We start from the raw sequence: 18,625 nt of genomic DNA on the forward strand, positions 1-18,625 counted from the left end.
ATAATCACTATGCTGCATTTTCATGAGAACTGGAGCTGAATAAAGTGGAATATGCGACCCGCTGTGCCTTGATACCAGTTTGCATCTTAATTTTCATGTTTTTTAATAAAGCAAGTGTTGCGGCAAGCTTCTTTTTGACCTTTATCTAATCATTTCCAATGTCTCACTGCACACTTCTTCTGTATCACGCTTTGGGAGAGTACGCAGTTTGAATAACAACACCATCTTGAGGGAGGTGATTCTTATCCTTTCTTCTCCTCTCCTCTCCGTTACTCTTCTCTCTGCTGAGGTGATACATTGTGGGCAGCAGAACTATTCTAATAGACACACATGGTAATTACAGTTGTGGGAGGTAGCAGACAGTAGTGGTCCAAGGGACAGCACAAAACTATAAATCACAACTCCAGCTTCTGCCCTCCTGAGTGTAGCCGATCACGCTCAACCAAAAAGCAATTCTGCCAACATGTGTTTGTGCATTTGTCTTCATCAGCTGCTGGCTTGTTTTGGGCCCCTTAGCCTGAGTTTTCCTTTCCCATGGTAATCAAACAAGGACTACTTCTCAAGTCAAAGTCTTCCATTTTAAGCTTGAAATACTTGTAAGTTGCTAGAAATGACTCCACAAATATGTGAGGTTTACTGTGAACGCAAGAATGATGTAAAGAACCACAACAAACATTAGTTTAAGCAATGCTTTTTTTTTTTCTTTTCGACATTGGACGCCTCGGTGAAAGGTGTTGAAACCAAAGGGGGGGTGTCAGTGGCAAAGGTGTTAAAACAGTAGTGATGGTGATACAAGAGTACAGTGTGTGTCCTGTTCCGCTTTATAAGTACGGACAGCTGCCTGTCAGCCAGCTGAGCCCGTTCGGGGGAAAGGTGTCTGCTGAGAAGCTCCTGTCAGTGAAGGTGAGAGCAAAACCCAGCAAAGTTGAGTCGAAATGGAGGCAGCGGACAGAACGTGTCCTTCCTTGGAGAGTCGCAGGTTCTGAGCAAGTCATATGAGCTGCTGGGGCGGGGAGACGGAGCTCGACAGAACATGGAAACCGAAGGCAGCCATGACACATGACAAGAAACGCAAGAGGAGAAGAAGTAAAGATCCATCCTCACTTAAACTTTCCTTCATGTGTGCACAAAAACACAGGAAAAAACCAGAAAAGCAAAGGGAGACAGCACCTATATTGCTGTAACTTGACCTTTGGTACATTTCAATGCTTTTTTTACACTCGTAGGAGAAGTCCAAAACAATAAAACAGCTTCCTAGCTGTCATTGATAAAAGAAAAATAAAACAAATGAAAATACCTGAAAGCTGGCAGAAATCTATATACATTTTTCAAAGAAGACCAGTGCAGACAAGCAATAAACAATGGGAAGAAATTAAGGGTGATGTAAGATGAAAGGTAGATAAAATGCTTCAGGGGAAGGAATTAAGTTTGTTGTTGGAAAGAAAGAATTCAACAGGCTTTAGTTTCAGAAAAGCCTCAAGTTGGTTTAATAAGAGCTGGCAGACCAGTCAACAGATGTCAATGTCTGTGTGACTCTGGAACACAGTCTAATTTATACATTCAGTTATGTAAATCAAACTTAAGAATAAACCACTGGACGAGAAGCACAAATCAAGTGAGTGAGCAAAGCGAAACATACCTCTCCTTTATCAACTTCTGAAGCAGTTAAAGACTCAATCCGATGAAAATTGGGCTTTTTGGTCCATTTAACATGCTCTTGTGGATTTGTTCCCATTATATAAAGAAAATTAAGCTTAAAATTGCACTTCTGAGTATTTTAGACCGTTGTGAATTAGGAGAAGACGCAAAAATGTAGTAGGAGTGATATAGTAGCAATGGCGACCCACAAGTTTGCTGTTCTGGTTCCTTCAGATGGATTCAGTTGCAGACAAACAGATCCATGTACATCTTCGTATTCCTCATCCGAGCTGAGAAACTGTACGGCTGGATAGCTCTGATATTGCACGCAATTTTTGCTGCACCGCTACGTTAGGTTGGGGTTTGATAGTCACAAAGGTTAAAGGATTTTTTTAGATAAACTATTTCAGAGCAAAGAATTGTTTTCTCTCCTAATAATTACTGAAATGGAAGAAATGCAGTAAAAAAAAAAAATAAATAATAAGTGTGTTTTGATAAATTAAATAAGAATTTGGAACCAGTGACATTTTCTTTAGCTTATCTTAAGCTCAAATGTTTTAACTTAACTTAACTTTCTTTATCTTTTATTTTGTTCTTTATCATTTATTTTTCGATTAGTTCTCCATGTCACTGTTTGGTGTAGTCCCTCTTTACCAACCCCCTCCAGGGGAGCGGCAGGGGTTTCAGATTTTAGGTGGATTGTCTGCGCTCCTGTCCTTGGCCGTGGACCTCGCCTCTGGCTCATCTCACGCCCCCAGCTGTCCCTCAGTTCCATCTAGAAGAAGGATCGTCCTTGGCTGGGGACCTCACCACTGGCCCAACTTCCGCCCCAATGCTGTCTCCCAGCTCCATCTGGATGGATCGTCTGTACTCCTGTCCTTAACTGTGGACCTTGGCTCTGGCTTGACTTTCGCCCCCATCTGTATACCAGTTCCATCTGAATGGATCATCTGTGCTCCTGTTCTTAGCCGTGGACCTCGCCTCTGGCTCAACTTGGGCCATAGCCGTCCTCCACTTCAAACTAGATGAATGATCATCTGTGTTCCTGTCCCTGACAGTGGACCTCGCCTCTGGCTCGACTCTTGGCTCCAGCTTTCCCCTAGCTCCATCTGGATGAAGCCCAACTGCAACAATATTCAAACATGTAGCCGTAGAGTTATATAAGCTAATTCTTCTTTAATAGTCCTGGTAAATCGCCTGTCCGTCCTGGGAGAGGATCCCTCCGTCATGTGGACATCCCTGAGGTCTCTTCTTTTTTTTGTCTTAAATTTTTTATTTTTTTAGGAGTTTTTTCTCACCGAGAAGAAGGGTCTCAGGGCAGGGATGCCCAGTTTAGTTTCGTTTCAGCTTTTGTTTATATTTTATGATTCATTTTACGATATACGAAGAGACAACTGTGTTGTGTAATTGGGATTTATGAATATAATTGAAATGAAATTGATTGTAGGACACTAGATTTCTGATATATATATATATCTCCATGTATGAAATATAAATAAGGTGGGATCTTTGGGAAGAATGAGGTCAGGAAACTGTTTAGATCTGTCTGGCAGTTGGACAGGAAGTAAAACTGTTTCATGAGAAACTTTGCTGTTAGGAAACGATCTTTAGGAGCCAAGTTTCAGTTTGTGGGGTCCGCTTGAGTCATCCTGATCGAGTCAGTGTCACCTCCTCTCGCTGTCTCGAGCAGCTCCCTTGTTGTGGCAGTCTCTGATCCACCTGCCCCAGCTTCAGGCGTGATGGACTCGGTCCGCAGGGGCCGCCCTCACCAAATGCCAGGGAGACTCAGTCTTCTCTGTTTTGGCATTTGCTGGAATCTGACATGGCAGCTTAGTGGTGTGCCCCGATGGACCGCCTCTGGCACTATAACAAAAACAACACTAAACCAAAGCAGTTTACGGATGTAAATGGTGAGGAAAACAAAACACCTCCCCAATGAAGCAAATGTAAGGAAACAATGATGCTTTTATCTGTCCATTTCTCTATTTTCTTGGGGCTTGCAGTGATACAAACACAAAGAGGGGGATATGAAAACAAACATCTTACAACAATCATCTTACACTATCAGAAATCAATAATGTCTCCTCAGAATGCATGTAGAGCAAGCTTGAGCTGATGTCGAAACAGAGGAAGCAGAAAGAAGAGTCTTTAGTAAAGACATAGAAAACTGCTACAAAATTGAGCATCAAAGCTTACATTTAAAAATTCCTATAGAATATTCTTTATTTCTATTTTTCTATTTACAGATGTTGGGTCCTTTCATCTATTTACCCTTAAAAAAAAGATATAGACAAAGGCATGCTGCATTAAAAAAAACATTTTTTTTTGCCTCTAGCATCCTTAAAGTGGCAAAAATCCCCCCAAAATCATTGTAAAAAATATGTTCCCCTTTGGGATAAATATATCTTATCTTTTTGTCTTCCTCCCTATTCTTTTTCTGCGTCAAACTGTGATGCTCTCACAATGTCACGACTGCCACCTCTTTCAAACTCCCCATCCCTGGATTTTATTTGTTTATTTATTTATTTTCCTTGTCTTTAGCTTGCTTTCTTCAGACCAAACATCCTGTTCTGTTGGGGCCACAAACAACCTTACAAAACAATGTTTCACATCTAAAATTCTTAACCTCTACAGTTGCATTTAAATTGTCTTTGAATCTATTTTAAAGGGTTTTTTTAAATTATGATTGTCATTTTTAGCTGAAATTAAAAAATCTGTTGTTTACTTGGATGTAGTTTTTGCAGAGCTACAGGAGTTGATTAAAAATTCCCATCTGGGTTGTGGGCGGGACTGTTGGTAGAGTAAGCCTCCACTTATTTCCCATGATCCCTTTGTTTACTCTTGGTCTCTCTAGTTAAGTAGACATTTTATTTGTCTTCAAGTGGATGCATCAGAATGGAGCAGAGCATGGAACTTTTGGTTTGCCGTAGTATCTTTTACCCCTACAAGCTTTTTCAAATTATTATTTTTTTTTCTGTACTTGATTTATAATGATTTAAATAGAGAAATGCTCAGAAGTGAAATTTTAGTTTTTTTTCTGTCATCTGTCATGAGAAAATGCACAAGAACCTGTTAAAAACACGATTTTCATCGTAGTGGGTCTTTAATTAGTTACCAGGTTTGAGTTCTGCTGTCATACAACCTAAAAGGACAAAAATATCTTTTCTGATCTCCATCAGTTTAAATTATGTTTTCCTTCTGTATTGAGAGGTTTTTTTTCCACTCCTTCTCTCCCTCTGTTTCGAATGTTATAATTGTTTTAAACTAACACAGATCCGTTTCTGGCACGTTTTGCTCCAGGTCAGGACTCGATAGCCTCATCGAAAGGACAAAGAGATGGACAGTTGGACAAACCCTGAGGCAAAGAAAAAAACAACTGTTGGTGAGAAGACAAAAGACGCAAAGCAAGAGAGATGTGCAGATTGAGAGAACAATCTAGAAAGAGAGAAAGAAAAGAAAAACAGCCGAAATGGGAAGAGGTGGAGTTAGAGGGAGACGCTCCACTGCCCTGCTGACAAACAGAGTCCCTCTAGAGCCAGGCGGATGAGAGGAAGAGGAGGAGAGAAGAGGAGGGGTGAGGAAAAGGAGGGGAGTTTGATGTGGGCAGTCAAGCCCACCATCCTCTACAGCTCCCTCTCTTCCTCTGACCCCCACCCCTGTGCAGAAAATCTATGCTTGCTCTCTTAGTATTCCTGCCGTCTCTTTGTGGGCTCTGCGGAGGGGAGGCAGCGAGGCTGGTGAGACCCTGTGTGATGCTATCTGGGAGATTTCCCCTCCCTCCTTCTTTAGATAGGGTGTTTGTTTCTATTTGACAGGACTATTGGAGAGCCTCCATCAGGGTGCTGAACCGGACATCCTCTTCATGTACCCCCCCACACCACCACCTTGTCAAATAAATAAAAAAGCAAGAATATTTAGCAACAATCATGTTGCTTCTGTGCTTTGTTTTCTAGCATTCAGTTGAAAGTGGTGCGGCGACCAAGTACAGACAGAGTTTTCCTTTGATCTGGTTCTGCTTTGGTGGACAAGGGGCATCAGAGCTTCCAGCATGACTGGAGACTGAACATGCATTCTGACATAAACAAGGCTTTTTCTGTTGTTTATAACAAAACTGACAAAAACAAAGTGTAAAAAAAGGGGAAACGTTACATAAAGTGATGGGTGGTAATTTAGTTTCAAAGCAAATGTCTTGGTTCTTATTTGGAGCTATCTGTGTGAGATTTGATCATTTTCTGGTGCACACATGACTATTCCAGACTTATTTTTGCAGTATTTGTTCGATTGCTACCAGGTTGTCTTTAAGAGTGAGTGCAAACATGATTGTTTGTCTCTTTACAACACAGCAGTAGATTGGCTCTTGTTTGCTATTTTTCCATGTATGTTTTTTTTTTTTTTTTTAACCAGGGGCAGAGCATTGGAGGTTGTGGGAGGCAGCAGCCCCCCAGCAAAAACCTTTGTCCCCCCACTTGCCCCCAATTTTAAGTCAATATTAGTATCATAATTGACAAAGATTAGGGAATCTTCAAGGATCTTCAGGTTTTTTGCTACTGCTTTACATTAGTATCTAAAAGAACTGCTGTTTTATTAGTATAAATACTCATAAAACTGTTTCAAATACGTACTTATGTTCTTTTCATTTGTAGTTGTCTTCCAGTTAAAGCAGAAACATCCCAACTATTAGGGAAACATGCTTATCAATTGTGCCAAATCGTATTTTTTCTATTTCTATCACACGTTTTTATTCTGAAAAATTAAAATGTGAATTAAGATACGAATCCATGCAATTTAGATTGATGAAACTTCAGATATATTCTGTTTCAAATGAAATGCGACGTTAGAGCTACAAATATTCTTCATTGACATTAAACCAGATTTGCACAATTTCCTCCAAGTTTTATGATTTATGCAGCTTCTAAAACGGATACAGTAACTTTAATAAAATACACATAGACAGGAGACGTAAAGACATGGCTGTTAGCACATGTCTTACTTCTATCTCACTTGAACAGTTCATCTGGATTGGGATATATTGCTTTTACTCAAAAGGATTTTTGATGTGAGTGGCAGTGATACTTTAGAAAAAAAATTATTTAAAAATAGATTTTACGATACAGAATTAAAAAATATATTATATTATATTATATTAGATTAGATTAGATTAGATTAGATTAGATTAGATTAGATTAGATTAAGAATAAGAAAAGCTTCTCAAGTACTTAAGTTCCCAATTCTTCAGAAAAACACCTGTCATAAATAAATATCTTTCTCAGGAATGTTTGCTTTTCATTTTATCCAGACACGTTTAGGAATATTATTACTTAGTAAGTGTGAAAAACAAAAGGAGTGCTATTTTATATCATATTGCTGCTTTAGCATTTGGTTATCAGACAGTTGGTGGAAAAAACGACATTTTCTGGTTTTAAGTAACCAGAAATGAGGGAGATAGAGGGATGTAATGCCCTCTCACCCTTCAAAAAGGCAAACAATCCAGAGCAATTGAATGGCAAACAACATAAGAGTGGTTGAGTGTGTGTGAACAGCAAAACTCATTAGCGGTATGTGAAGCAGCATATGTGCACTGCAGCCTAAAACACATTCACGGAGTATGTCATGCTTCTCTGACATAAATTAAAGAGTTATTGATTATTTTTCTACACATAATCTCCATCAGCAAACCCACATCCTGGCTGCTTAACTGCAGATATGTGGAATTTATCTATATCTTCCTCCAAAATAGGCTGTTTCTCTGTCACCTTGAGCCTGCTTTGTCATGCTTGTGTGGTTGCTCTAAAGGTCACAGCTTGTAGCTACTGTCATTAGCTGTCATTCTTGCACACTTCCTCCCGTTTCCCTGCTCCTCCTCTCCTTTAAGTCTCTGTCTGTCTCACGTTTCTTTCTTTGGCTCTGAAGCAGGGATCCAAGTTGTGTTTTTTATATGTGGACTGTAAAAGGTTAAGTAAGAGAAATAAACAATTCACATGCAGAATAGATAGTTTTTGGCTCCCATTTGGTTGTGAGTTATGTGAATGTAAATGTGGAGTAAAGGAAGTCAAGTTAGGACACACTATTTTTTCAATTACTTCGTATCTGACAGTATATCTATTTGCTTTTTAAGGCAAGTCAACCAGAGAGTATGGAAGCACAATGTGTTTCAATTTAAAATCAACTAATTTTAAACACATTTGAATGAACTAAAGAAGGATGAAATCTGTTTTATTTATTGAATTTCCCTTTAATACTCTGCAGAGTTTATAAAGAAGAGTGTCAGTATGAGACGGGATAAATACTGAAAAATGATGCATTTCACCACACAAAGAGAGCGGCCATACATGACTGCATGGAACAGGTTTGAGTGAAAGGAAAGACAAAGAGAAGACTTACTAAAGAGACAGCAAACACAGGTGTGGCGTTTAATCTGTTGGGGAGGTGAGGGGTAATCATGGCAAACTTTAATCAGTTAAGATCAATTATTCATGGTCAGGGGCATAGCGAGCTGATTTCTAAAATGCCCCTTCTCCCTTTCTCCCTCTCTTCCTCTGACAGCCCTGTATGAATTATTCAAGCTGCATTTACACAAAGAACTCTATTGCTGATACCTGATCAGTCAGTTAGAAACATTATGCAACAGGGATTGTCAATTAAAAAAATAGTGGAAAGGATTTTGTCTTTTGTAAACAATAAAACTGGAGAAAAAAAGGCCCAAACAGAAAACCAAAAAAAAATAAATGTGCTTCAATAAGAAAAGAATCCTCAGTCTACTGGGATTAGTCAGGATCATAATTGGTGTTTGTCAGCATGTCATCTCATCGTTCTTCAATCTCTCTTTTTTACTAAGTGAGCCAAACCCGTGGCGTGCTGGATCAGAGCGAGACTTTAACCACAACCCGCTGCAATTCTGTTCTCCTGTGATGTTCAAGTCAGTTCTTGCTAAAACGACAAATTATTCACAATATGTCGCTTTCGTTTCTTTGTTGTCTCTTTTAGTCCGCTGCTCCATCACAGGGTGTTGGAAAATGTTTACTTTCGTATTAAATCTTCAAAGCTCGATTAAAAAACCTCGAATCCATGACTGGAGAAAAAAATTACAAGTACAGTACCTAATCTGACAATTATTGGATATATACAATGATTATTGCATCGAATTGCATTGCGTATCACATGATAAAATCTGTTTCCATTGTATGTGTTAACACACATTCCGACTTGTGTGTCCTCTGTGCCCTCCAAAAACAGTTTATCGTCATATCTGGGTGAAGAAAGGGAATATTTTCACTTTAGACATGCTTGCACATGACTACAAATTCATCACCTCTATCACATCTCAGGTTAACACATCGCTTTGTGTTTTATTTGCAGAATCCATGAGGTCTCAAAGAACCCCACAGATAGAAACCACCAAGTGAAAAGTCCCAAGAAGAACTTCAAATTCTGTAATTTATTCATAAAAAATTTAAAAAGCAGATTAAAAGCAAAAACTGTATGCATTTTGTGGTTAATAATCAAATCTTAATTAACTGAGGACCATTGAAGCTTTCAGTACATCTTATCTTTTCTAACACAGAGTATGTTTTTATGCTTTGTGAAATAATCTGCAATACTGACAAAAGCCACAAAGCCCATAGTGTTGCTTTAGAATTATATTTTGTTTTCCATTGCATTGTATTTATCTTGAGGATTTCTGATGTGATTTGATGATTTATTAATCTGATCTGACTTAAAAACAGTTTTATTGCAGGTCCATCCTGTGCACTACACAAGACTCAAACATACATCACTCCTAACATGACAAGACAGAGAAAAATAAAAGTTGAAACATTGTGCAACACTTTAGACACTTACTTTAAACCTGCGTCACACTGTGGATCTGTACATATTGCACTGATAAAAAATGGTCATATAAATATAAATATGTGAATATACATGGAAAAAGTGAGAAAATAATGGAAAAAGTACTAATAAACAAAGAACACGCACACCCGCACTTCATTGAATTTCTTCACTTTGTCATTCAGAGCCCTAGGCAGAAATTTACATTGTGTCAGCACCATGGTCAGCTCCCACCCTCACAATGTTGTGTTTTAATTAAACAGTTGGACTTTTGTGGTCCGCAGAAGTTCTAAGTCAGCTGCTAAGTGCCAGCTGAGTGATGTAGCTGCCTGATAATAACGCTGTTTATATGCAATTTATTAGTGATTTGTGCGTCAATTACATCATTTTAACATGATATGTGCTACGTGTACATCATATAAAACGTATACATCGATAGTACATATGTGAAGTCCGTTAGACATATGTGGACATATGTGGAATTGTCATGGAAAGTCACAAATTTGTGTATGCATCTCACAAAAATCACACACTCACAAGTGCTTATTTACTTAATAATTGTGTATGAACTACATAAACTATAACGTGCATAATTCTCAACCAACCACAAATTTTGAGCAGCTTAAAACCAAATTCATATAAAAACTCGTCAGCCAAAACCCTCCACAGACATCTGTGTACATCGACAAATAACGGACGTAAGAAAAACTTTTGAATTACGTATGTCGCCTATGAGATCCATCCAGATTCCAACACTGTCAAATTGTGATATTGTAAAAAAAACTGTTCTCTGCAACACAAAATATCACAATGACAAAACAAGACCTTCAAAATAATTATTTAAATGTTGGTTCTGCATTATTTTTTGAACCAAAAAACAAATGGTCAGGCAAATTTTTCTTTAGTAGAGAACAGAAAGATCAGAGACATTCTGAACAGTTCCTTTTGTAAATTGGGAAATCTTTAAGGCCACAGTTGTACTTTGTCCTGTCACAGAGCTCTACCTGCTTCCAAGACCACTGGGCTTTCTGCCCTTCACAACCATGACTTGGGTTGACTTGAACCACAACAACCTATTTCTCAAAAGTGGCACCTTTTAATGGAAATTGATCGCCTCTACATCTGGGGTTGTTTAAGGACTGCATAGAGAAGAAATGTGGGAGACTTAGCAAACAACAAAAATAAGAATATAATTGCACTTCAACTTTTAAATGGAGAAGGAAGATTTAACAACCAGTTTATATCCGTGTTGTAAAAATGTTTTTTGGAAGGAAAAACTTTTAAGATGCATATTTTTTTAATTTATTAGTTTATTTGACAGGGGCAGTGCACATTAAAAACAATCTCTGCAAATGTACCAGAGTTTGCCAAAAGGCTGTTTTTCATCTGTAGTCCCTGGACAGATGGCAAATTTGTATCCCTAAAAGCTGTGTGAAATTACTAACAATTCAACATAAATGAGAATTAGAGTATACAACATTTAAAAGGGGAAAATACATCATAAGCATAAATGAATGATAGGAACAATATCAGTGGGTAAAAACGTCATGTAAATATAATGTTTAATAAAAGAGTCTCTGTTAAACTGAACTAAAAAATTACATGTTTAAAAAAAGGAAAGGCAGAAGCCAATGATTACTAAAGCATATCCCTAAATCAACTTTTCACCTATTAATCAAACATTTTTCACTTAATTATACTTTCTTAACAATCAATGATTAGATATTTCATGGTTTTTGTTCATCCATCTTATGTTGTAAACAGTTTTCTTTAAGGTTTGATTGTAAATAGTTTACGGTAATTGTTTGCTTTGGTTCTGTGGCTCTTCCACTGTTTGATTTCCCACACTGACACACATGATTTTACTAATTATTCTAAATGATGGTTGTTTAAAAATAGTAATCTCCATCCCTTTATGTAGATCTGAATATTACAACATATTACTAGCTTAATAGAATAGTCATATACAGATAAACTATTTTTTTAAATTGTAGTTTAGAAATAATATGTTAGCAGGGTCACAGTATTCAGCATTATGACAACTTCTTTTTGCACATTTTTTAAGGTTGAAAAGGGATGTTGTCTATTAAATGTGACATTACCAGTTACCAATACAATATGTGTAGTGATTTGTAATTAAGAACATGTTTCGCTTTCTTAATTATTGCAATACTTTTTGATTTTTTACTCTGAATTTCTCTGATGTGTGTTTTCCAAGTTAATTTGTTGTCAATAATTGTACCTAAGAATTTATTTTGGGGCATTTCTCTATTTTTGTTTCATTTATGTTTATTAATTTAATTATGACTATTTTTTCTTTTTTTTTAATATTAATTCAATATATTTGTTTATTTTATTTCGTTTTTTTTAGGCAAAATAAAAAAAGAAATCTGTGTTGTTTTCTAGGACATTTTCTGCAGAGCGGCAGGAGTTCATCAGAAATTCCTTTTTGAGTTGTGGGTCAATAAAAAAAAGACACATTAATCTTTTTTTCTATGTTGTTTCATGTTTTTTTCCATCCACAGTACAAGAATCAAACAATAAAACGGTTTAGGGTGTAATCACTGCTAGAAATATAAACAAAATTTAGTTTGCAGCATTGGGAGTGTTCAAAAATGTTGTATGAATACATAAACTGCGGAAATGTAAATGTTTAGTGTGTTACATCTCTTACAGTGTATTTTCAGTTTTGCTTCTTTGTGAACCAGCTTTCATTGGTTATCACCAAACTCAGATATGGATGAGAGCCTGTCCAGACATTCGTACCTTTCAAACCTTGTGGACAGCCAGCTAAAACACTGATACTGACATAGTAGCTGGCTGACATATGTTCTTACACCTTCTTTATTGTAGGACAGCTGAAGGCAACCCTCAAAAGTCTGCCTGAAAACTCACTAGTGCAGGAAAAGACGAGAAAATGGAATAAGTGTTCAATAGAGAGTCTGGTCAAGCAGAAAGAGGCAGATAAACACACAGCGGAGGAATGAGAACGTGTAATACATGCTCTGTACATTTCATCAATCTGCGGCAGACAACCATATTTCACCAAATGATCACTCACAACCATCAGAGGGATTTCTCATGTCCTCCCCTCCCTCTCCCTGCCCTTGAAAAACTTTCTGAAGGCTTGAGGTCAAACCACTGACTCTTGAAGTTCTTGATGATTGCAGTTTTACCAAACAGCAATTAACTGACCAATTGGATTAATGGACAGAAAGAGGAGAAAAAATGTGGTGACCCAGGACTGGAAGGATGGTATATTACAATTTACGTCTCCTTTTGCACTGTAAATGCAGAATTCCAACTCAGAGTTTTTGTTTTTTATCTTTGGAGTTTGCGATTTTGTACTCGCATTGTCTCATCAAAATGGAAAAAAATACCTACTAGATATATATCATTACCAGCAGTAGTGCTTGTGTGATTGCTGTCAGCTGAATATGGCTGCTGAAGATGCTTAAATTGATAGCTGAAAACGCTGAAGCTGATAGCAGGGCAAAATATTATGTAAATGCTAAATTAGCCAAGAAAACTGTCAAAATGTCTAATTTAGCCATAACAGCTAGAAATAAGAAATAAGAAATAATAGCTGAAATAATAGCTAAACTCAATTTAGCCTAAAAAACAGAAAGAGCGTAATTTAGCCAAAACAGCTAGCATAAAGCTAGAATACTACACAAATCCCTGATTAGTTCAAATTCAAGAGTCCAAAGTTTGCTGAATAGTTTAAAAGTTGAATGTTTTTTGTAGCTGAAGTCTACTTGACTTCTGTTGTTTTGTAGAGCTGAAAGTTTTTACCTCAAAAAGGGGCTTTAGAACACTCCGTAAGCCATTTTAAACAGAGTTAAAATAGTGTTAGTTGGTTGAATAGTTAAAAAGCTGAAGAGTTATAAAGTTGAAACTTCCGAGCACCCATCTCCTAAAAGAGCTGAATATTTTGATATCTGAATAAGCTGAATAGGTGAAAGGGTTGAAGAGCTACGGACGGACAAAAGAACGAACTGAAGAAAAATGGATCACCATAGTGTGAATGCTCCACAGCTTTCACACAAACACTTCTGCTGAAACAAATTCACAGATACACAGGTAGACAAATTAATAATTTAAACTCAATATTTCTGGATGTGTGAAAAAGCTGAAATATAATTGAAGTGAGGGAGGACGCTGAAGGAAAAATATGAGCCAGATAAATGTATAATCTCAAGCGCGGCATATGTGTTTTGGTTGGGATAGCCAGACAATCCATTCGTCCTTGTCATGTTGCTGTCACAACCACACGGCAGGCGAGTGATGACCACCCTTGTCAGACCAAGTGCAGTCTCTGAATGATGGAAATGTACCGATGGAGGGATCAATTCCTTTCACTCTTCTTCTCCATTTTTTTTAAATGACTGAGATATCTCCTTCTTTGGGAGGGATTTCGATTTTATCTAAATCTTGATCCGTACGTTGGTGAAGTTTTCAAACTGACACCTGTCCGTCCTGTGCGTCACTGCTCAACCTTTTATCTGTGTAAGTGTCCATCATCTCCTTTGTTTGTCTGGTCGTGTGCGCTATGTGGTTCTTTCGCAGTATAGCACAGGAGAGCAGCGTCTGCAGCTTGGGGATGCTCTGAAAATGTCATTGTTTGGTTGTGCTGTGCTTTATGACACAGTTTATGCAGCGCCAATGATTTCTCTCCCCCCAGCGAGGGCCCTCCTGCTTTGTCTTCCTGGAATCATGAACGGTAAATAAGTGGTAATGGGAGTGCATGGGAGGAGAAGTCAGCCGACATCTTTCTGTCATCACTTTAGAAGGTTGTGACCCTAAAGCATGGTGGCACAGAGCTGCTAAATTATTCAGGCTGTGTCTCAAGCCCCGATCTCTGGAGAAGGCGGGCCTCTGATTGCTGTGAGCGAACTGACTGACATTTGCACATGAAAATCGCCTTTGTTTCCCCCCCAAACACCAGTTCTGCTGGAAGAAAACAGTGCAGGGACCCCAGCTGAGTGTGAGAGGGGCTGGTGAAAAGCAGTGGAGACACAGTTTTTGGGGATAAACTCAAAAAATGTGCATAAATAAAACATCTTAGAGAATCAAACTTATAGAAAAATTCATTAAATCAACATTTAAAAAAAGCAAAGAATGTTGGAAATGGAAAGACAGACCGAGACTATGGTGATTGTCTGAATATTTAATCAAATTTTGATGTAGATCATAGATCTTATCAGCATCTGACAATCAAGCTAGTTTTCTTTTTTTGTGCTTTTTTCCTTTTCTGGTCAGTGCTCATTTTGGGCAATACTGCCCCCAGATGATAAGTTGTAGTAACTGCATGATATTTGTATGGTATGGTACAACAAAACAAACAAAAAAGGTTAGAAATTCATCTGCATTCCACACCTGTTAATCTTTGTGCTCTCTTATGGGGTTCAGATGACCAAGGTGGACACCATTTTATATCTGCATGAACACAAGTGAAAATAAAAAAAATATATTTAAAAAAAAGTTTAGCGTGCTGTCTTGTGGGGTCCAGATGACCCCACTTTTCATGTGAACATGCCTACGATGGCACAAGGGTTACAGCAAATTAGACTGAGTTTTTACATTTTTCGGTTAGGAAAAAATCTGTATGCTTCAAATGATCCCACCCAACTGCTAAACTCTTAGTTAGGCAGTAGATCAGACAATAGATTTGTTGTAAAGTGCTACAGCTAATAGTGGACAGAATCCAGGCTGTTAATAGTTATTTAGGCTGGAGAGCTTTCATTAATCAGTCTTTCCGGAGTTCAGCTCAAGTATGAGCGCGAACAGAGAAACATCTCTGTGTGCTGAACCACGTCTCTCGGCTCAGCACGGACGGCGCTTGCATTGAGGGTGGGAGGAGGTGGAGGTAGAAAAGGTGCAGGGGGGATAACAGATCCTGTGGGGAAGAGGGAGGAGAACAAAAAAAACAGGAAAAGGAGAGAGGGTGAGCGAAAGAGAGGAGGAGAGGGTTGAGCGTCAGACAGATGACAAATTGTGATTAATAAATGTGGTTCAGGACGGCAGTGTGGAGGGTTGTTATTAATAGAGAGAATTAGAGTGGCTGTGCAACTCAATCTGCACACTGTCACTCTGCATCAGGCCCCATAATCAGAGCCTAATGAAACAGCACCGCACCAGGATGTAGACACATTCAGACCCGTGTAGTCCACATAAATCTGTACCCGGTGATACAGTAAACACACACCCTCGAATAAAAGGAAAGTAATTCATTTCTTATCAGTGTAGAGAATTTATTTAAATATATTAAAAAAGAAGGTACAAACTTTTTTATAGAGTGAGAATTGAATAAATAATTTTGAAGTCCCACATCATCTTTTGATCTATTATGAAATTGATAGCAGTGGTCTTTAAATTTCGCCATTTTTAGCCAAAATCTAAAAACTTGTGTCCTTTTTCTTGGACATAGTTTCTGCAGAGCAGCAGGAGTTTATTAGAAATTTGATGCACTTGACACTTGCTTGCATAATTTCCTGTTTAGATTGTGAGCCCCAACTTCACAAAATAGTGCTCGCCCCGGCATTCGGCCAAGATTTGAAGCCAATGAATCGGATTTGAAGTGACAGACAGGCCAGACCGGACTGGATGCCATGTCAGTGCCTCTTGCACTTTTCAAGTTACATAAAGACTGCAGCGGCCGCACTGGGGCTGGATTGGATGCAGTGTGAGTATTGTGGGTAAGGATGCATTCAAAGGCGTGTAAAATTTTGATGCCCATCCTATTTACTGCTCAACGCCTTGATGCACCTGCCGCGGAGCAGCCGTTGAAGAACTTGATTCGCTGACCATACCAGTGGAAAACATGTTGAGCGAGTAGCTAGCTCTTTATGTTTTGGAGACCTGTACAGAGGAACCGCCAAATACGTTGCTGGGTCAGGGTTCAACAGGTCCTCCAGGAACACTTGCAGTATGGGGAATTTTACCATTTACAGCAGGAGCTGTGCCTGGATGAGGACCGTTTTAAATGGCACTTCCATCTCTCTGTGGCCCAGTTTGAAGAATTTCTGTTATCGCAAGAGGGAACAATAATAATAATAATAAAATATATAAGATCTTTTTATTTCTCTCTGGAATGAAAATAAGAAAAATATCATAAGCCCATTGAGGTATTGAGATCGTGCACCAGCGCAAAGCACCGGCGTTGGCTCTCCGTCTGCCAGGCAGCCAATCCCCGGCGGGCCAGCATAGCAAGCTCCTCTCCCCAGAAACCAGCAGCCTGTGCCGCGGCGTATGCTAGCTCAGGGGGACCCTGGGAGGTGACACTCACATGATCTGCCAGACCTTGGAAAGCGGAGCTTCCTAAGTTGTTCACTGGGCGGCTGACTAGCATAGAAGCTGATCGCTCCGGCTCCATGGGCTCTGTGACAGACTGGCAACCTGTCCAGGATGTATCCCGCCTTCGTAGTTGGGAATGTCTCCGGAAATCCTGCAGGCCCAAGCGGATAAAGAAAATGGATGGAAGTTCAGGGCGAAAATCCTTGCAACGCGCCACCATATTGAGTCTCTGTTTCTACCTTTTAATCTAGTCATTAGAAACGTCATGTGCCCAAGGCTGAGTCCCTGATTGGTTGACACGCTCATCGCTGTTTGCCGAGCACAATGCCCGGTGAACAAAAATGGCGAGCAATACTGAGCTACATGCCAGCTCAGACAAGGAAATCAAAGACGTTCATGAATCTATCTGTCGACACGTGGATGCATCGGAATGACACTGACAAGGAAGCTCTTGGCTGTCGATAATAGGACCTACATCACTTTTACAAGCTTTTCCCAAAAACATTTTTTTATCTGCTCCTATTCAAAATGATTTGAATTAAGATTCAAAAGTGTAATTTTGATCTTAATTCTTTTTATATACGTCTTCCAACATAAGAAACATGCCAAACAAACATGTTAAAAACAAAAAAGATTTTCTGTTAAAATATTGCATAAATGGTTGCATAGTTTTAAACCTGATGTGGACCACCCAACGCATTTCCTCTGATTGTAGGATTTAGTTTGTCTAAAAGGCTCTCTGTAAACGCTGCTGTGGATGGCTGACCTGAAGAATTTGTGGTTTAAAAAGACCATGTAGGCAAAACAGTCATAGCACAAGAGAAATGTAGTCAGAGTAATACGGTCATAAATAAGCTTGTGTTTGTCTTTTGCCTGTTCAAACAAAAGACAGGAGAGAAAAGCTAGAGCTAAAATTATGCAACCATGCGCACAAAAGAGATTTATTCTCAGTCTAACGTGCTACATCAAATTATTTTTAACAAAACTAATAACTCAAAAAGCTGAGCATTTTCTCCCATTGCCCATTTACCATAGTCGGTTTCAGTCACACTAAAGATTCAGGTTACAACAACTGGAGAATTGCAGTGAATGCAAACAAGATGAATTTCATGAGCACAACACAACATATTTCAAGGCGGGTATAAGTGTGAATTTTGTTAGGAAAAAAAAAATCTGAAGTAGACGGGAGGCTAAAAAAGCCAGACAGGTGAAAGATATAAGCGATTTCAATATTAATCACCTCAGTAATATTTAAATAGGCTCTAAAAATTCAATCCTGAGCATATTGCCTGTGATGGTTTGCAGTAATTATCTGACCCGTGTTTTAAGAACCAAGAAAACTACTTTAGTGAGCCAGATTAAAAATCTACAAACTGGGGCTAACGCAGAATTCACCTTCTCTGTTTTACGATGAGCTACTACCCAAAGCTACACACTCCTTGATCGTCTGACTGGTTGGATTTTCGAAGCCCTTGGAAAGCCACATTAAAGGATGGCGAGTATCCACCTCTTCGAGTCTTTAGGGATTACTTTGGATGATTGCTACACTACCAGACGGTGGTCATCATAAATGATGAGAGAGGTCAAGAGGGAGGTGGATAATAAAAAGGGAATCATTAATATTGTATGGAGACCCTCCCCTTTGCTATTGTCATTAAACTTTAACACTGCAAATCTGCCGTTTTGATGGTTAGAACAGGTGGTGTAAAACTCTACAGACTCAAGTATTACAATGATATTAAATCTTAGCTAATATGAAGTTACATTTTGGTCTTTCTCACTCAAATCGGGGTACCTATTAGTTTTGGTCTACTGGACTTACTACATATCCCCTAAACCTACTTTGTATAATCAGATGCTTCCT

This window comes from Oryzias melastigma, linkage group LG7 (genome assembly GCF_002922805.2).
Source record: "Oryzias melastigma strain HK-1 linkage group LG7, ASM292280v2, whole genome shotgun sequence".
Taxonomy (NCBI): Eukaryota; Metazoa; Chordata; class Actinopteri; order Beloniformes; family Adrianichthyidae; genus Oryzias; species Oryzias melastigma.